This window comes from Cucurbita pepo, chromosome 6 (genome assembly GCF_057944985.1).
Source record: "Cucurbita pepo subsp. pepo isolate OVF chromosome 6, ASM5794498v1, whole genome shotgun sequence".
NCBI classification, from domain to species: Eukaryota; Viridiplantae; Streptophyta; class Magnoliopsida; order Cucurbitales; family Cucurbitaceae; genus Cucurbita; species Cucurbita pepo.
Window position 1 is genome coordinate 8014330 of NC_141803.1, and position 17071 is coordinate 8031400.

At 38.5% G+C, this 17071-nt stretch overlaps 1 long non-coding RNA gene across 2 annotated transcripts; it reads right to left on the minus strand.

Moving 5' to 3' along the window:
* Positions 1-10781: 10781 nt before the first annotated feature.
* LOC147792249 (uncharacterized) lies at positions 10782-13734 on the minus strand. 2 transcript variants are annotated; one of them, XR_015421507.1, is made up of 3 exons: positions 13590-13734; positions 11313-13512; positions 10782-10972 (listed from the first exon to the last, which is right to left on the minus strand). It is a non-coding gene; the product is annotated as an uncharacterized LOC147792249 (long non-coding RNA). The 2 variants fall into 2 exon arrangements; XR_015421506.1 differs by lacking the exon at positions 10782-10972 and having other exon boundaries at positions 11187-13512.
* Positions 13735-17071: the final 3337 nt, after the last annotated feature.

Consider the following 17071-nt stretch of genomic DNA (forward strand, 5'->3'; position numbering starts at 1 on the left):
TCAGGCTTTTTCTTCGTTTCACTCTCTGAAGTGCCGTGGCACAAACCCCAATAGAAAAAGAAAGGTTTTCGAGTCTGAGGAAAAAAGAACCTTCATTCAAACTCATCGCTGCAGATCCGAGACAATTTATGTGTGTAATACTTCTTCTAGACTTTTAACAACATATGACAACTCAAAATTATAAGTATGTATCAAAATTAACATTAAAATAGTTTTTAAATTAATAATAAGTAAGTTTTAGCTTTGATATTAAAATAAATAAATATTAAATGGGATGGTATTTTTTTTTTTTTTTTTTTAAATTTAAGAAAATGACTATTTTTACTAATCAAATTAAAAAAAAAAACAGGAGAAAATATTTTTAAAATGTTGGAATAACCTTTTTGAAAATAATAGAGTGACTGACATTAGAAAGTGATTAGAAAACGTGTCATTGGTAGTTGAATTACCAATTAAGACAATTTATGAATGCCTCATTTTCTTTGATTTGTATTTAAGAGCATTTATTAGTGATTTGTAACAGGTGGTTGAACTTTATTATGTCAGGGTTATCTTTTGGCCTATTTGAAGGCATGTAATATTCATGTTTGGGACCCATAGTTGAATACAAACAAAACCTTTGTGTTTTCTTGATACTTTTTTGGTGTTATTTTTTTTTCAAACCTTGCTTTAGGTTTGATATTGAACCGATTCATTGAATTAGTTTTGATCAAGCTAATTCTAGAGTGAATTGTCTTGGTATCTAAGAGTGACCATCATAGATTCCAAATTCGATCTAAGAGTCATTCATCTTCTAACCAACTCTTGGTTGGAATCAATCGTTAAGTTAGCTTTCTCTGTGAACGTTTTGCAAGAATTCTAGAAGGACCTTTAGCTTTGCAAAAATCTAGCATTGTTGGCGCTAATAGAATACAACTTAAAATGACAGTAAATGAAGAGATTTAAGAACATAGGTACAAAAACGGACGAATGATTTTTATTTCCCTTTCAAAAATATTTATTTGTCAACTTTCAACCAAATTCTATTTATGTTTTCCAAGAACTACTATGGAGGATTGAACTAGTTCATGTGCATCTATGCTCATTCTTTAACCGTCTACCTCCACTTATAAGAGACCCATAATTCGATCGCAGATTTGGGTCCGTAACAGCATCTCATCTAAGTGAAGAGAACATGAAGCTTGACTTTCTACTGAATAATCCTGTCCTTCATCCTATCTAGATGAGGAAAACAAGAAATGATGAAACTATGCGTGATGAGAGGTCAAAAGTTACGTAGGGCATGGTTAGAGTATTGTCAAGCATTCGTGTAGTTCGTGGTAACTTTAGGGCATGAGGTGTGTAATACACTACTCTCGACTAGATTTAAAATGTCATCTAGTGTAGAGCTGACTAATTTGAAAGGACAGAGTGAAGGTAACACCCCTAAAAATAAAAATAATAAATAAATAATAATAATTTTAAAAAAATGGCAACTGATTGCTCCCTTTCCACAAATCTTTCACGTCTCTTCCTATAATCTCTCCTCAACACCTCTTGAAAACAGAGGAATAATAGTCGTGATGTCAAACATAACCCAATTTCTAAGAACAAGAATTACATATGAAAAGAAATGTGAGGGCAAGAAAGTAGAGTATACAATAATTATATCTTCTAGTAAAACAACGGTAATAATAGAAAATGAAATGTTTAATAAAAATAAAATTATATAATTGGTGACACCAACCTAAGTTAATCAAGGAAGTGACCTTACTGTCAGCATGGTTATATTTGATGTTGACACGTGCCCTGTGGTTCTGCATGTGTCATATATATTGATATGTGTGAATTGTTTGTGAATCGATATGTTTATATGTTATGTATATGTTATGATATGTGAATTGTTTGATAATACTTACGGTACGATGTGCTTAATGATATGTTTGAGATATGATACGAGAAAGATGCACTAAACGTAAGGTAACGATATGAGTAAGATGTTCATAGAATGTTAAGGTTGGGGTTCGTATCGAAGTGTTATGGATATGAGAGATTGATAAAAACGATATGGTCACGATTGATAAAAGAATACGATTAGTTATGGATAGAAAGGGATATAATTATGATAGATTGATAGAATGATAGCGTTGTGATACGTCCCTGTGATATGACTAAGGTACGTTCATGTAACAATATACTGTGATATGTATAAGAACATTAAAGCTATGTTAAGTTAGGGAACAATATGACTACGAAGTGTTTACGATATTATATGATTATGATACGACATGCGAATGACAGATATATACGCGCGTGTGTGTAACGATTCAGATTTTTTTTCTTTAGTTTTAATATTTTATTTTTATTTCAAAAAATGACAGGATATTATGCTATAGCATTTATTCTTGCTGGAAAATATGCGTGTTTTCTAGTGAGACAATTATTGCCTCAAATGGGAAACATTTTAGACTCTTTTAAATCTCTAAGCACAACCTTTCATTAGCCTTGAAACAATTAATTTGACTTTTGTGTCTGAGTGTGTTTGAGAGAACGGAAAATCGAGAACTTTTGAAAGGAAATCGAGTGGGTTGGTTCACTGGGTATTTTGAGGGTATTTTGAGGGTCTTTCGGAATGTTAGGGTTGCTATTTTGGAGGAAGAGTTCGAGTGGAAGTAAGGTATTGACGTCGGGGTTGCTGTGTACTCGTCGAAAATCGGCGTCGAGGACACTACGTGATCATCGGAAACAAAGAAGACGACAACGCATTGTCAGAATCGGGGAGGTTAGAGTTTCGCTGTTTTTCAGGTTAGGAAGACGAAACATTTGGATCGGGTCGGATACCCATGAATGCAGTCTCGTGCTCGACCTTCAGTTTCAGCTCAAAGCCCGAACGAAGAATCAGGTCGCATTTCGTTGGCGGCCCAATACTCAGCCTATAGATGCGCACCCAACATTCGGCTCTACACGCGTACACAGTTCAGCTCGACTCGCACGTGCACGAAGTCGACTCGGCTCCATCGGATTTCCTCCACTTGTCAGCGGCTTGGTGGCAACTTGTCGGCTCGATTACTCAAAATATATAGATTTCTAGGTTTTTGGCTCTTTCAAAGCCGTTTTTGCCCTTGTTAAGCCTTCTGCAGTCAGTATGGCTCGTAATAGTAAAAAAACAGATTGTGTTAGGGGTTTACCTCGATAATTAACATGAGGTTTAGCTAGGATACCTTATGAAAAGTTCCTAAATATATTATGTGGTTTTTATAGGACGTAGTTAGCCATTGGAATTAGCTTGTTGTGAGTAACTTCGGCCAAGACCATCGAGGTAAGTGACTTTACTGTTGAAGTTAGCTTATTACGTGTTGTATGATGGTGTGTGCCCTGTGGCCCCTGCATGCACTATATTTTATGTGATATGACTATGTGATGCATGAATTATGTTGACTGTGATGTTATGAAAAGATATGGTTGATATGTTAGTATTATATGTCATGAAAGTGAGGAATATTGTCATGTGTACACATGGCATAATTGAGTTATGTTATGAAATGCTTATGAAATGGAACGTATTTTCATATTACGTAATATGTCATGTAATGTAAGTTATGGGACCTCATGCATATTTGTATGTCATTTGCATCGGGATACTTCCTCTTTATGTCATAAAAGTATGAATTCGATATTTATGTTCACATGATATCATGCAGGCCTTTCTTATTCTGTTGCGTCCGGTGAACGTGTAACACATTGTGCCCGACCAAGCCAAGCCCAGGGGATACGTATACGAGCCCACCTAATGGGCCTATTTGTGCGTACATGAGCCGTGTGTGGAGAAGTACCAAGCATCCAACCCTGTCCAGAGAAAAGCGTCTAAGGTCATGTATAGTTTTATGAAAAATAGGTCCCACTAATATGTTGCATGTGTTTGCATATCTAACCCCAACAGTGGGATGACTTACTGAGTATTTCATAAAATACTCAAGCCACGTACTACCTACATTTTTTAGGTAAAAGCAAGACACTAATGTCGGTTGACAGTGGAGTGAGGTTACCATGGAAGTTAATGAGATGACATAGGTTTATGATTTTGATTGGGTTTTAAGTTAGATCGTTGAATATTCATTTTATCTCAATTTTTAGGATTTAGTTATTGAATATTTTTGTTTCGGAGTTATGTTTAGTTCTGATTATTTAACCTTTATGTAAGACATTGGTGTGGTTTCCAAAGCAATTTATGATGAATTTCCGCTTAATGATTTATGCAGGGTATGGGTGACGTCACTAATTAGGTCAAGAAAATTAAGGGTGTTATAGTAGATATCAGAGCTCTAGGTTATAGATCTTGTAGACTAGCTTATGATGTAGGCCTAATGTACTCCTATGGCCCTCAAGCAAACGCACCGACACTATCAGTATGCCTTTTAAAAATTAAAATTTCTTAGTTAAATAATGCATGCAGTAGTAATATGTATTTTATAGTGAATATGTAGTTTGTGATGAATGCTATGATGTACGCGTGTTATATGTTGGCATGATTTATGACATGTCATGTACTATCTGATGGTTATGTTAATACTATAGTTGTATGTAAGTGTGACTTTTATAATTACGAATGTTTATAGAATCTGATAGATTAGTATGAGACCTAGTAGTACTGTTATGTTTAGATGCCACCTAGAACTCAAGGAGGAGGTTCATAAGGGACGACCCCTACTTATGGGTAGAGGAAGAGGTGGAAGGAGACGTGGTTGGGAACGAAAGGATTCTGTAGAGTAGGCTCTTCTGCCACCAGCGGCACCTCAGGCCGCACCAGATCCTACAGTTGCCCTAGTAGACGCATTGCAAGCTGTGATACAAAACCTGACTGGCCAACTAGCAAGGGAATGCTTCTACATCAACCATGGAAGCTAGGTATTTGCGAGATTTCAAGAGGGGTGACCCTCAAACTTTTAAAGGGACATCTAACGATCCAACTGTGGTAGAAATGTGGTTGAGATCCATTGGAACTGTATTTAGATTGACCAACTGCCTTGAGGCCCATAGGGTGGAGTGTGCTATATTTATGCTGCGTGAGGATGCAGAATTGTGGTGGCAGGCCACCCACGACATTATTAGTCCTAAGGACCTGCAGTCTCATGGGCATAATTCAAGAGGACTACAGGGCAGCACAAAGGGTTGTACGTTCAGCTGCGAAAACAAAGGAGTTCACTCAATTGAGTCAGAAGGAGCGTACTGTTACTACCTACATAGAGAATTTTCCAAACGAAAGCGTTTTACCAAGAGTTGGTAAACACAGACTAAGGGTTGTACTGGAGTTAGACACGAAGATTCGCAAGACTGTTGAGGCGATTGTGCCTACCACTTACGCTGCCGCCCTGAGAGCAGCTAAGGCTATGGAGGGACCTGAAAGTTTGCGTGAACCCCCTTCATCATCAGTGGGACAGAAGTGACGTCATGACCAGACTGACTGAAATGATTTGTCTTTTCCACCTACATAGAAATGATTTGACAGACAGTGTCGTGATTTTAGGCGTAGATAACAGGGCAATGAAAACTGGTGAGGCAATAGGCCAAGTGTAAGGAGTGTGGTAAGAGCCATTGGGGTCAGTGTTTGGCTCACTCTTGAGCCTGTTTTCAATGTGGGAAGGAAGGGCATTTGGCTAAGGACTATCCTGGAAGTCGTACTAATGATATCGGAATTCAACAGATGTTATTACGCATCATGGATAACCCCACTCAGAACCGGTCTCCATCAAGAGCTTATGCCTCTACGAGCAAGGATACTGGAAACCCTGATGCAGCGGTGACAGGTACACTATCTATTCTTGGTCACCTTACTTTGACATTATTTGACTCAAAGATCTATGCATTCTTTTATTTCTACTGTTTTTGTTAGTCAAGCAAAGTTTGTGTTAGAACTTTTATTGCATGGATTCTTAGCAGGCACCTCAGCAGGGGAGGATAGGATTGTTGTGTATAGAGTAAAGATTTCTGTATTAGTATCAAGAGTTAAAATAGAAGTAGACTTGATAGTACTTAATATGACTGTGCATGCTGTAATTTTGGAAATGGATTGGTTAGCGAAAAATTATGCTAGTATAGACTGTTACAAGAAAGAGGTGGTGTTTACACCACCGTCCAAGATCAAATTCAAATTCAAGGGCACAAGTCTGGGTACTATGTCAAAGGTGATATCAATGATGAAAGAAAAGAAGTTTGTCCAACACGGGGCGTGGGCAATACTAACTAGCGTTGTGGATACCAAGAAATAGGAGGTTTCCTTAGACACATTGCCAATTGTGAATGAGTTCTCAGATGTATTCCCAGAGGACTTGCCAAGAATTTCTCTTATATGAGATGTGGTTTTTGCATTAGAGCTGGAACCAGGTACCCATCCAATATATAAGGCCCCCTATCATATGGCACCAACTGAGCTGAAAGAACTCAAGACGCAACTACAAGAGCTGTTGGATAAGGGATTTATTAGACCTAGCATTCCTCCTTGGGGTGCAACCAGTGCTATTTGTCGAGAAAAATGATGGGTCAATGCACTTGTGTATTGATTATAGGAAGCTGAATAAGAGAATGGTGAAGAACAAGTATCCTCTTCCACGCATTGAGGACTTATTTGATTAGCTCAGGGAGGCAACAATATTTTCAAACATTGACCTTCGGTCTGGTTACCACCAGATCTAGATTAAAAATGAGGACATATCAAAGACAGCTTTCAGTGCAAGGTATGGTCATTATGAGTTCGTGGTTATGTCATTTAGACTCATTAATGCCCCTATAGTGTTTATGAAGCTGATGAATCGCATGTTCAAGGAATGCTTGGATACTTTTGTCATAGTGTTCATAGACGACATCTTGGTGTACTCAAAGACGGATCAAGAACATCAGCTACATCTGAGAAAGGCCCTGACAATACTAAGAGAAAATAAACTGTATGTTAAGTTCTCGAAGTGTGAATTTTGGTTACGTGAAGTCGCTTTTATAGGGCACGTGATATCTGAGAAGGGAGTGTCAGTAGATCCTGCCAAGGTGGAAGCAGTCATTAAATGGAATCGCCCAACCACTGTTATTAAGGTACGAAGATTTCTGGGCGTAGTAGGTTATTACCGACACTTCATAAATGATTTTGCCAAAATCACTATGCCTCTCACGCAATTAACTCGAAAGACTACGCCTTTTGTATGGTCTGAAGAGTGCGAAACAAGTTCTCAAGATCTGAAGGATAAGCTGGTGACTACGCCAGTACTCTTAATGGTCGACAACACAGGGAACTATGTCTTTTAGAGTGATGCTGCCAAGAAAGGCTTGGGTTGTGTGTTGATGCAACATGGGAAGGTTATTGCCAACGCATCCAGACAATTGAAGGACTATGAAAAGAATTACCCCACGCATGACTTGAAACTAGCAGCGGCGATTTTCGCATTAAAGATATGGCGACACTACCTTTATGGAGAGAAGACTCTAATTTACACTGATCACAAGAGTTTGAAGTATTTCTTTACTCAGAATGAGCTAAATATGAGACAATAGAAGTAGTTGGAGCTGGTTAAAGATTATGACATTGACATTCAATACCACCTCGGGAAGGCCAATGTAGGTACAAGCAAAGTTTAAGCAAGCTGGAATAATGGTAGTAGGGGAAGGTATTAAGGCACAATTAGCTCAATTGACTGTACAATCCACTCTTCGGCAGAGAATCGTTGAGGCACAAGTGAGAGACTCTGAGTGGGAAAAGATACTTAACGAGATGGAGACAAAACCAGCTGATGGGTATTCCAAGGCATCTGATGAAAGACTGCTGTATCAAGGTCGGTTGTGTGTACCAATGGTAGAAGAGTTGAGAAATGAAATATTAAAAGAAGCGCATAGTTCCCCATTCGTCATGCATCCGGGTAGTACCAAGATGTATCAAGACATTAAGCCACACTTTTGGTGGCGTGGAATGAAGAAAGATATAGCAGAATTTGTGAGTAGATGTATGGTTTGCCAACAGGTCAAGGCACCTAGATAGAGACCAATAGGATTATTGCAGAGACCAATAGGATTATTGCAGAGTGCACCAAAATGGAAATGAGAATATTGTCATGGATTTCATAGTAGAATTACCAAGAACATTGAAGGGTTACACAGTCATATGTGTGATTGTGGATAGATTAACAAAGACAATACACTTCCTCCCTGATAAAGCCACCTACACAGTGGACAATTGGGCACAGCTGTACATGAAGAAAATTATCAGGTTGCATGGAGTTCCAGTGCCAATTGTATTAGATCAAGATCCACATTTTACTTCAGCTGGCAGGGACTCCAGAAATCGTTGGGTACTCGCCTAGATTTTAGTATAATGTTTCATCCACAGACGGGTGGACAGACGAAACTATGTCCTTGGAGCAATCTTGTAGAGGTGTAAAATTTATGTTATGAAAAATTAAAACAATGCCCATGGGGATGAGAATATAAGTTGCATGCCTACTTTAATGTTTTCCACTCTGATAGAATGGAGGATGATATATTGTGATCTGTGCTCTAAGTAATTCATGGACGTTATCTCTTCATTGAGTTTTCTTATATGTTTATAGGTTTTAATTTTGTACTTATGTGATTGATATGAATATCTCTCTAATAAGCATCCATGAATATATTGAATATGTTACCTGTGCCTTAGGTGATCGATAGGAATTTCTCCCTAGTCATGTGTGCTTGAACCAAGTTAAATTTACAGCGCTAAAACTAAGTGTTTTTTTTTTTCTTAGTTTACCTTGGTCAATATGTTTTCTGTAGATCGAGCACCATCGAATCGTGAGTGGCGATTTGAGGTATAAATATGAGAGCATCAAGCAGTTGGATTAGCCCCAAAGCGTTAATCCTAAATGTCCTAGAAACAAGATACGAGATTTAAACGACCTAAACACTCTATGTCACAACCCAATTTTCGAAGCTTCAAAACTCAAATTAAGACTAAAAAACGAAAGCAAAAAAGAATATTAAATACAAAATTTAATCCAATTATAAGACAATGTTGTTCAAAATAGGGGAAACAAAATATAAAAGACTAAAAAATTTAGAAATGGAATGAGGCTCTTGAAGATATTTTTACCTTGCCCAAACCCTTAGAGTGGTTACTACCTCACCAAAAATAGCCTCTCAGTTTCATCTCATATGGCTAACACGTGCCTTTCCTCTACGGGGAGCCCCATTACATAGCACGCTTGAGTGCTAATATTCATAGGAGTAAAGTACGAGCTTTTTGGGAATAAATAATCCTTGCATAAGCCGCCTGCATTTACCTAGGTTAGCTCATGTAATGTCGTATGACTTATCTAGTCACGCCTCCTCTTGTAGTAATATCTCGTCACTGACTCTTTCGAGCACATAAACCCAATTACTTGTATGGGATCTTAAGGAACTCACTTACAACTCTTGGGTGGTGCCTACACTCCCTTAAACTTTGGGGATGTTTTCTCTACAAGTAGGCATAATATTCTATGACATGGTTTCTCGTGAGACATACCATTTCTCCTACTAGTCTTACCTATTTACAAGTTACCATCTCTACTACCACTTGAGTAGTTTCCAGAATCACATTGTGTAGAGGCTCTACCTCTGTATGGGCATGCTTCACAAGTATGACCATCAAAATTATGTATGAAACTAGAGTCCTACTCTTCGTGTTCCAGATAATCTATTTGAGGGTAGGTTTCTATTATCGTGACACCTAAACCCTTCACTCTCTAGTCGGTCTAAGTATAGTTACAACTTGACCCTTTTTCTGTTCCTTTCACTCCAAGATTTACTGGTCTATGCTAAGGATTCCACATCCTTGTCTCGGCAAGTATGCTTGTCCAAATTTGAGGATTGCTTATAACGCGGTCACACAATCCTGATAGCCACGTACTAATGCTAGGCTTGGACCTCCCCACTGAAAGCTGAAGCAATTTGTAATCTCTTGGGCAATCCTTCAACAAAAATATCCTTCACTCCATAACTCATAAGTGGCATATAGTGCACATCCCACTCATAGAAATCCATAAATTTTAAATTTGCTCCTAAGGACTCCAACCAAAACTTTGCAACCATGACCTCCATAACTTTTCTCTCAAGGTTAGTGAATTTTCTCTCGACTTGCCAACTTAACCAAAACTCATTTGAGGTAATTGTTTGCTTGATGGGTACTTAATTCATGTGGTGGTCGCCTTTGCTTGAATGAACTATATTGTTTGGGCTTATTATGTAGTCTATACCGATTGATACTATATTGTGTCTAAGCCTACTACGTGATTTGCACGAAGGCATGCTTGGTTACTAGAGTTATGGTCATGGGACGCTGGGTCATAGGTACCTCATCTCGTACTAGGCCTTAAGGTATCTCATACTCATCTCTATGGGTTAGACATCTTGCACTCTTGAACGTCAACTCTTTAACTTCGTAAGGTCAGACTACTATCTCATGACCCTTCTTGACCACATCACTGTATCATAATACTATAACTCAGAACCAACATTGACTTTTAGAATTAACATTCACAATTCAATGCTCTATGACATTATCATAACTACCACGTATCTCAAGGTAATAATCACCACTAAATAGGGCTAGACTACATACCTTGCCGTGGCAAGGTGTGTCGTCGAGCTGCGTCACAGAGGTGTGTCCAATACCTATATGTAATGATATTTGAGGTTTTGAAACTCAAATCGAGACTAAAAAAACGAAAGAGAAAACAAGTAAAAGAAAATAAAAGAAAATAAAAGAAAACATCTAATAAAATTTAAATAAGACAAAAAAAAAAAAAAAAAGTCAAGAACACCAAAATTAAATCCAATTATAAGATGATTCTGTTCAAAATATTACCGAAGAGGAAACAAGTTTGGAATATAATACAAAAGACTCCAAAATGTAAAAATAGACTAATGCTCCAGAACGCTCCTCCTCGATAATCATGCTACTCTTGAACGCTCCTCCACCTCAATCGACACTCTGAAAACCCTTGGAAAAAAAAAAAAAAAAGAAAGGAGAAAAGTGTGAATATGTAAGTATAGAACCTAAAACCGGACTACTCTAATACCTAATGTCATGACCCAATATTTGAGGCTTTGAAACTCAAATCAAGACTAAAAAAATGAAAGAGAAAACAAATAAAAATACAAGTAAAAGAGAAAAAAAGAAAAAATTAAAAAAAAAATTAAAAAAGAAAAAAATTAACAACACAAAAATTAAATCCAATTATAAGACGGTTGTGTTCAAAATATTACAAAGGAGGAAAGAAGTTTGGAATATAATACAAAAGACTCCAAAATGTAAAAATAGACTAATGCTCCGGAACGACCTCCTCGGTAATCATGCAGCTCTTAACGCTCCTTCCCATCAATCGATACTCTGAAAACACCTGGAAAAGAAAGGAGAAAAGGGTGAATATAGAAATACTCAGTAAGTTAACTAGTTGTAGGCTCTAATAGCATCCATGACCTAACAGGTGACCACATGCTTTACACTAAGCTCTAGGTGCATTGCCCTTTCTGTGCAGGGTCTTGGGTAGTTAGCTTAACATATATAGTTGTAACCTGTATCCAAAGATGAGGTGCTACTTTTGAGAGCTAGCCTTGTCACAACTCGATATTTTACTGAGTTGTGACTCAAAAGATAATGTGTATGCAAAGAAAAAGTTGAGAAGATGTAAAGGCGAAATCATTTATTCCTATAACCGAAAGTTTCAATACAAAGATTCAAACAAAATGAAAGTTCCAAAAAAAAAAAAAATGAGAAAATCTAAATACAAAAGAAAAGACTAGACTGACGCCCCAGGACATGCATTCCTATGTGACAATCCGCCCCTCTGATCACGCCCTACCTCAACCCAACACCTCACGTACCTAAAAAAAAAAAAAAAAAAGAGATAGCAGGAATGAGTATAAAATTATACCCATTAGGACACCAACTTGTAGGCTCTCATCGCATCCTAAGCTTAACAGTCAATCACGGGTTTCTCATTGGCGCTAGGACGTTTGGTTCCAATCTTAGACCCTTGGGGGTTGCCCCTTGGGTCTTCTATTATTCTCCGTCCTCTCATTTAGTACCTAAGAGTTCTTTATGCTAAGCTAGACTGACCGGTATCTCTTTACGAGGCGCTACCTCTACTGGTTAACTGAGACTACATGGTATCTTTCCTAGGGGTGTGTTGAGTACCTCTTAAGCCCATAATAGTCCCTCTAGGGAGCGCGACCCAACCCATTCCCATGCAGCTAATGCGCTATACTACGTGGGGACACATTTTCCGTGCGAAACGGCTAGGGTCAGTAAGAACTGATCGGGACCTCTGGTCCTCCCACAAAACTATCGACACCATTCAAACCTCTAGCAGCTTAAAAACATCCTTAAGGTACTACGTTTACGGTGGTGATCTGCTAAACTCCTAGGGGAGGGATTGATCTAGGCTCAGTGATTGGTCACTCTAATACTGGATCCCTAGGCTCATTCCTAAAATGTTTACTAAACATTATAATGTTTCCTAAACATTAACAAGAGGGAGAAAATATCAAGAATACGATACATTATACAATTTATGCAAAAATAGACAATTATGCTCAACGGGGTGATAACGTCCATCAACACCCGTAATGCAGAGTTCACAATTTACCCATCCTCCTTTCAGCATGCATAAACAATTACACACTAGGCGAAATCATAAAACATGTTTAACTCATCATAGAAGCATATATAACTGGTCATATAACGTGTACTTTGCAACCTAAGCTCACAACATAGAAAGGTCCAATCACATAAGGAAACTAATCTAGCATACATGCATACCAAGGCGATTCCTACAAGTATTTCTTCCTAAGTTTTGTGTGGTGACCTACTTGGTTGACGCGTGCCCTTTTGCTAGTGTCTTTATGCTCGAAAGGTGTCCAAAAACACTGATTTTCCTCGATTAGGTCCCTATTCACATAAAAATATTATTAAAATAGGAATCGGGACAAACAGAAGGTAAACGGACGAAAACGAGCCTTTCACGTGCCGACCACACGCCAGCCACGTGCGGGAAGGGACGCCAGTCGCAGGTTGCACGCGACGGCCACGCGTAGACTACTTTACACAGTCGCGGGTTGGGTCGGTTTGGCTAGTGACCTGGTTCGCTGCTGTTTGGCCTGGTTTCTGTGGGTGAGATGTGTCATCGTTCCGCTGGAGCTGCATCGCTCCAGCCGACGCTAGACGAGTATCGCCGCCTGCCTAGTCGCGCTCCACCGCCAGCCGCCTCTTCTTTCTTTTCTTTCTTTTCTTTTCTCTTTCTCCGACAATCCATAGCCCTTTTCCGATCCATTGTTTTCTGATTTTTAAATCTTTTGATCCGAAGATCGAATCGATATGGTTACTTCAGCAAAGTTCTAGATTGTGTTGAGGGCTACGTCTTGGTATTTTTTTCGTGATTTTAGCCTCAACATAGAACAAGATTGGAGCCACAGAAATTCGCTTACTGTTCATAGACGATTCCCAGATTTCTGCCAAGTTTCTTCACAAAATCAGCTTCCCTAGATGAGCGTATTCAAACATTAGGTCTCGATTCATAAAGATTAGTCTCAAATCTGGAAAACATTCAAGAAGTCACCTTGGTTCTAGACGAAGTGTTCGCGGCGGCTCCTCGATCCTCCCAAACTCTCTTCTAGTCTTCCCTTTCTTTTTGGTGGCCTCTATTAGATGGAGGGGCAAAATGACACATTTGCTCCTCTATGGGCTTGGGCCAATTTTTTTTTTTTTTTTTTTTTTTTGCATTACACACTCTCCCCACCTTAGGGACTTTCATCCCCGAATGTTGGAATCTCTTAGAAGAGTTTGGGATGGGCCTTCTTCACGTCTTCTTCTCGTTCCCAGGTTGCCTCCTTTTCGCGGTGGTTATCCTATAAGACCTTCACCAAGGGGATGACTTTGTTATGCAATCGCCTCCCCTTTGTTATGCAATCGCCTGGTGTCTCGAGCCAGAATTCTGCTAGGCTTTTCCTCGTAAGACAGATCTTCCCAAAGGGGAAGCATTTCGTTCTCGATCACATGGGTAGGGTCTGGAGTGTTCTTTCGCAACATGGACACGTGGAACACGTTGTGTACGGCGGTAAGGTTTGGTGGTAGGGCAATACTGTAGGCCACAACCCCAACTTGCTCTAGAATTTCGAAGGGGCCTATGAACCTTGGGGTCAATTTTCCCCTCTTTCCGAACCTCAATACTCCTCTCATAGGGGCTACTTTCAGGAAGACATGGTCACCCACCTCAAATTAGAGATCCCTTCTACGCAAATCTGCATAGCTCTTCTAACGGCTCTGTGTAGTGAGTATTCTCTGTTTGATTTTCTATACCGTTGCATTGATGACCTGAATTAACTCTAATCCTAGTAGTTGCTTGATGGTGTTAATATAACACATGCGGAAGCAATTTGGATCTTAGGCACTTTAAGAACATCAATTATAGTAAATAACTAGCATGTTCATAAGTATTAAAACTTAATGAGTTTAGATACTAACCTTTTGTAGTTCAAACTTCTTTTTCCTCACGAACCGGTTTCAAACCACCACTAGTGTCTTCTCCACTATCCTCTGGCCTTAGAACGAGATTGTGGAATCCAGTGAGTGACTAAACTTGGGAGGGATTTTGTATATGTGAAGAGGGTGTTTGAGAGAGGTTTTTCTCAAGGTTTTTCACCAAGAAGAAGAAGACCTTCCATGTACAATGATCACTCTATTTAAAGAGTGATGTTTGCATGTTCATGCAATTTGAGATCACCAAATTTTGACACTTAAAATTCCACTCAAATGTTTGGGATTATGTGGCAAGCATGCATGTTTGAGTTAACCAAATTTTGACACTCAAAATTCCACTCAAACTTGTGGGGTTTATATGGCAAACATGCAAGTTTGGTTAAACCAAATTTTGACACCTCAAAATTTCACTAACATGGATTTTTCCATTAAATGAAGTCAACATTTTGACTTTCTTCATTTTAATTCAACAATTAATTTGAATAATGAATTTCAAATTAGAGTAACATTAAATGATTAATTAAACTATTTAATTAATATTTAATATTAATTCAAATGCCAATCCCAATCAATTCGGACACATAATTGATTAAGATATTTAAATCTTATTTAAATATCTCTGATTTTCTCCTCTTGTTTAATTCGTAAATAAAACAAAAATGCGGTTAAATATATCGTATATATGTAGCGCATATTCCCTAATTTGAATTCGAACACTTCGAACTCTCGTCACACTGTTCTATGGTTTAGTCCGATATGAGCTAGCAGAGGGACCTAATGGACCTATAGATCATGGGCTCCAACGATCCAAGATTTACCCCTGAAGTTACTTCTTGTTCCTTATGTCTCACTGATCCTCTAATGAACAATTGGTTTGTGGTTCAACCAGTAAACCGAATCCCTCTCAGGCCAATGAGAGGGTGGGGCCCCTTGTTCAAGACCTGGAGTCAGTGTTTAAGGGAACTACCTTTCTTCTATCCCTAAAAGTGGGTAGGAGTGTATTCCATCTTGCACCCCATGTCCCCAGCCATTCACCCAGTCTTACCCCTGAAATGGGAGACCTATTGAGTCGGCGAACTAGAGCCACTCTCACCCATGCAAATCTAAGGATAATTCCGAATAAACAGGAGTTCATGGTTAGCTCAGGATTAAAATCGAGTTACCTAGGTTATCGAATGAAAAGAAAATCAGTCTCAACAGTAAACGACATTATAAAGTGAGAGTGGTTTTCTTCACGGTCCGATCTTATGCAATACTCATTGCATAGGACGCCCCCACTCACATGTCTCCACATGTACAATTTAGTGATCACATTGTTTATATCATATACAAAAGTGGGCCGCATCCATAGTGTCCCCAGAATAAGGTACTCAGCCTTATCCTTATACTATAGAACATTTTGACTATATACTTGAACTTGATCCACTCTTATGTCTCTACATATAGTTTAAGTAATCATACTATAGCCAGAGTGTTCTTAGTTTATTGGATTTAGATTAATGATCGTAAAGTTCACTTTATTCAATAACAATCTTTACTGAATAAATAACAATAATAACTTTATTGAAAATAGAATATGTTTTTGTTTACAAACTATGAGTTTTAGGACATAAAACCCAACATTGCTATGTGCCTACCTCCTCCCATAACACTAGGGTTCGACACCTACACCCATACAATGCCTCGAAAAGGCCATCTGGATGGTAGCTTGGTAACTGTTGTTGTAGGCAAACTCCATCAAAGACAGGTATTCGTCCCAGCAACTAGAGAAATCTATGACACAGGCTCGCAACAAGTCTTCTAGGATCTGATTCAGCCTTTCGGTCTGTCCGTTCGTTTGAGGGTGGAACGCTGTACTGAATCTCAACTAGGTTCCTAGTGCTTTCTGTGTAGAAATATAAACTCGCTCTAATACCACTTTGTAGAAAATAAAACTCGCTCTGGCTCGCTTTGATACTAATTTGTTAAAATAACACTCACGAAACTGTGAAGGAGATGTCGAGAGGGGAGAGACAAGGACAAGGAATTCTGGAAAACCCTTTTTCTATTACACGGTACTTAAATGAGACAACTCTGCTTGCTCTACTTGCTCTCTTGCTCTACTTTTTACAATGGGAAAACAAGCTAATTTATAGGTTTTCTAAAGGCTAAAATTGGCGATCCCATATGCCATCATTTTCTAACCCACTATTCCTGAAATAGTTATGGGTATTTCAATTTTCTTTTGGCCTTTTCCTTCAACAACTCAATTTCAAAATCCATTAAAGTTAACAAAATTAAAACTACCTTTTACCATTTAAGTCTATTCGAACAAAACTCCCCCATAAACTTAAATGCTCCTGCCATCTGTCATGCCAATCATCTTCTTGTAATTATCGAAAAGTCTTTTCGGTATTTTCGGTAGCGGTTTTGTAAAGATGTCCGCAACTTGATCCTGTCTAGCAACAAGCAGCAATTCCACGTTTCCTTCCTTCACATAATCTCGGATAAATGAAATCGAACGTCAATGTGTTTGCTTCTTTCATGGTTCACTAGGTTCCTCAATTGTTAATTTGTTGTCAA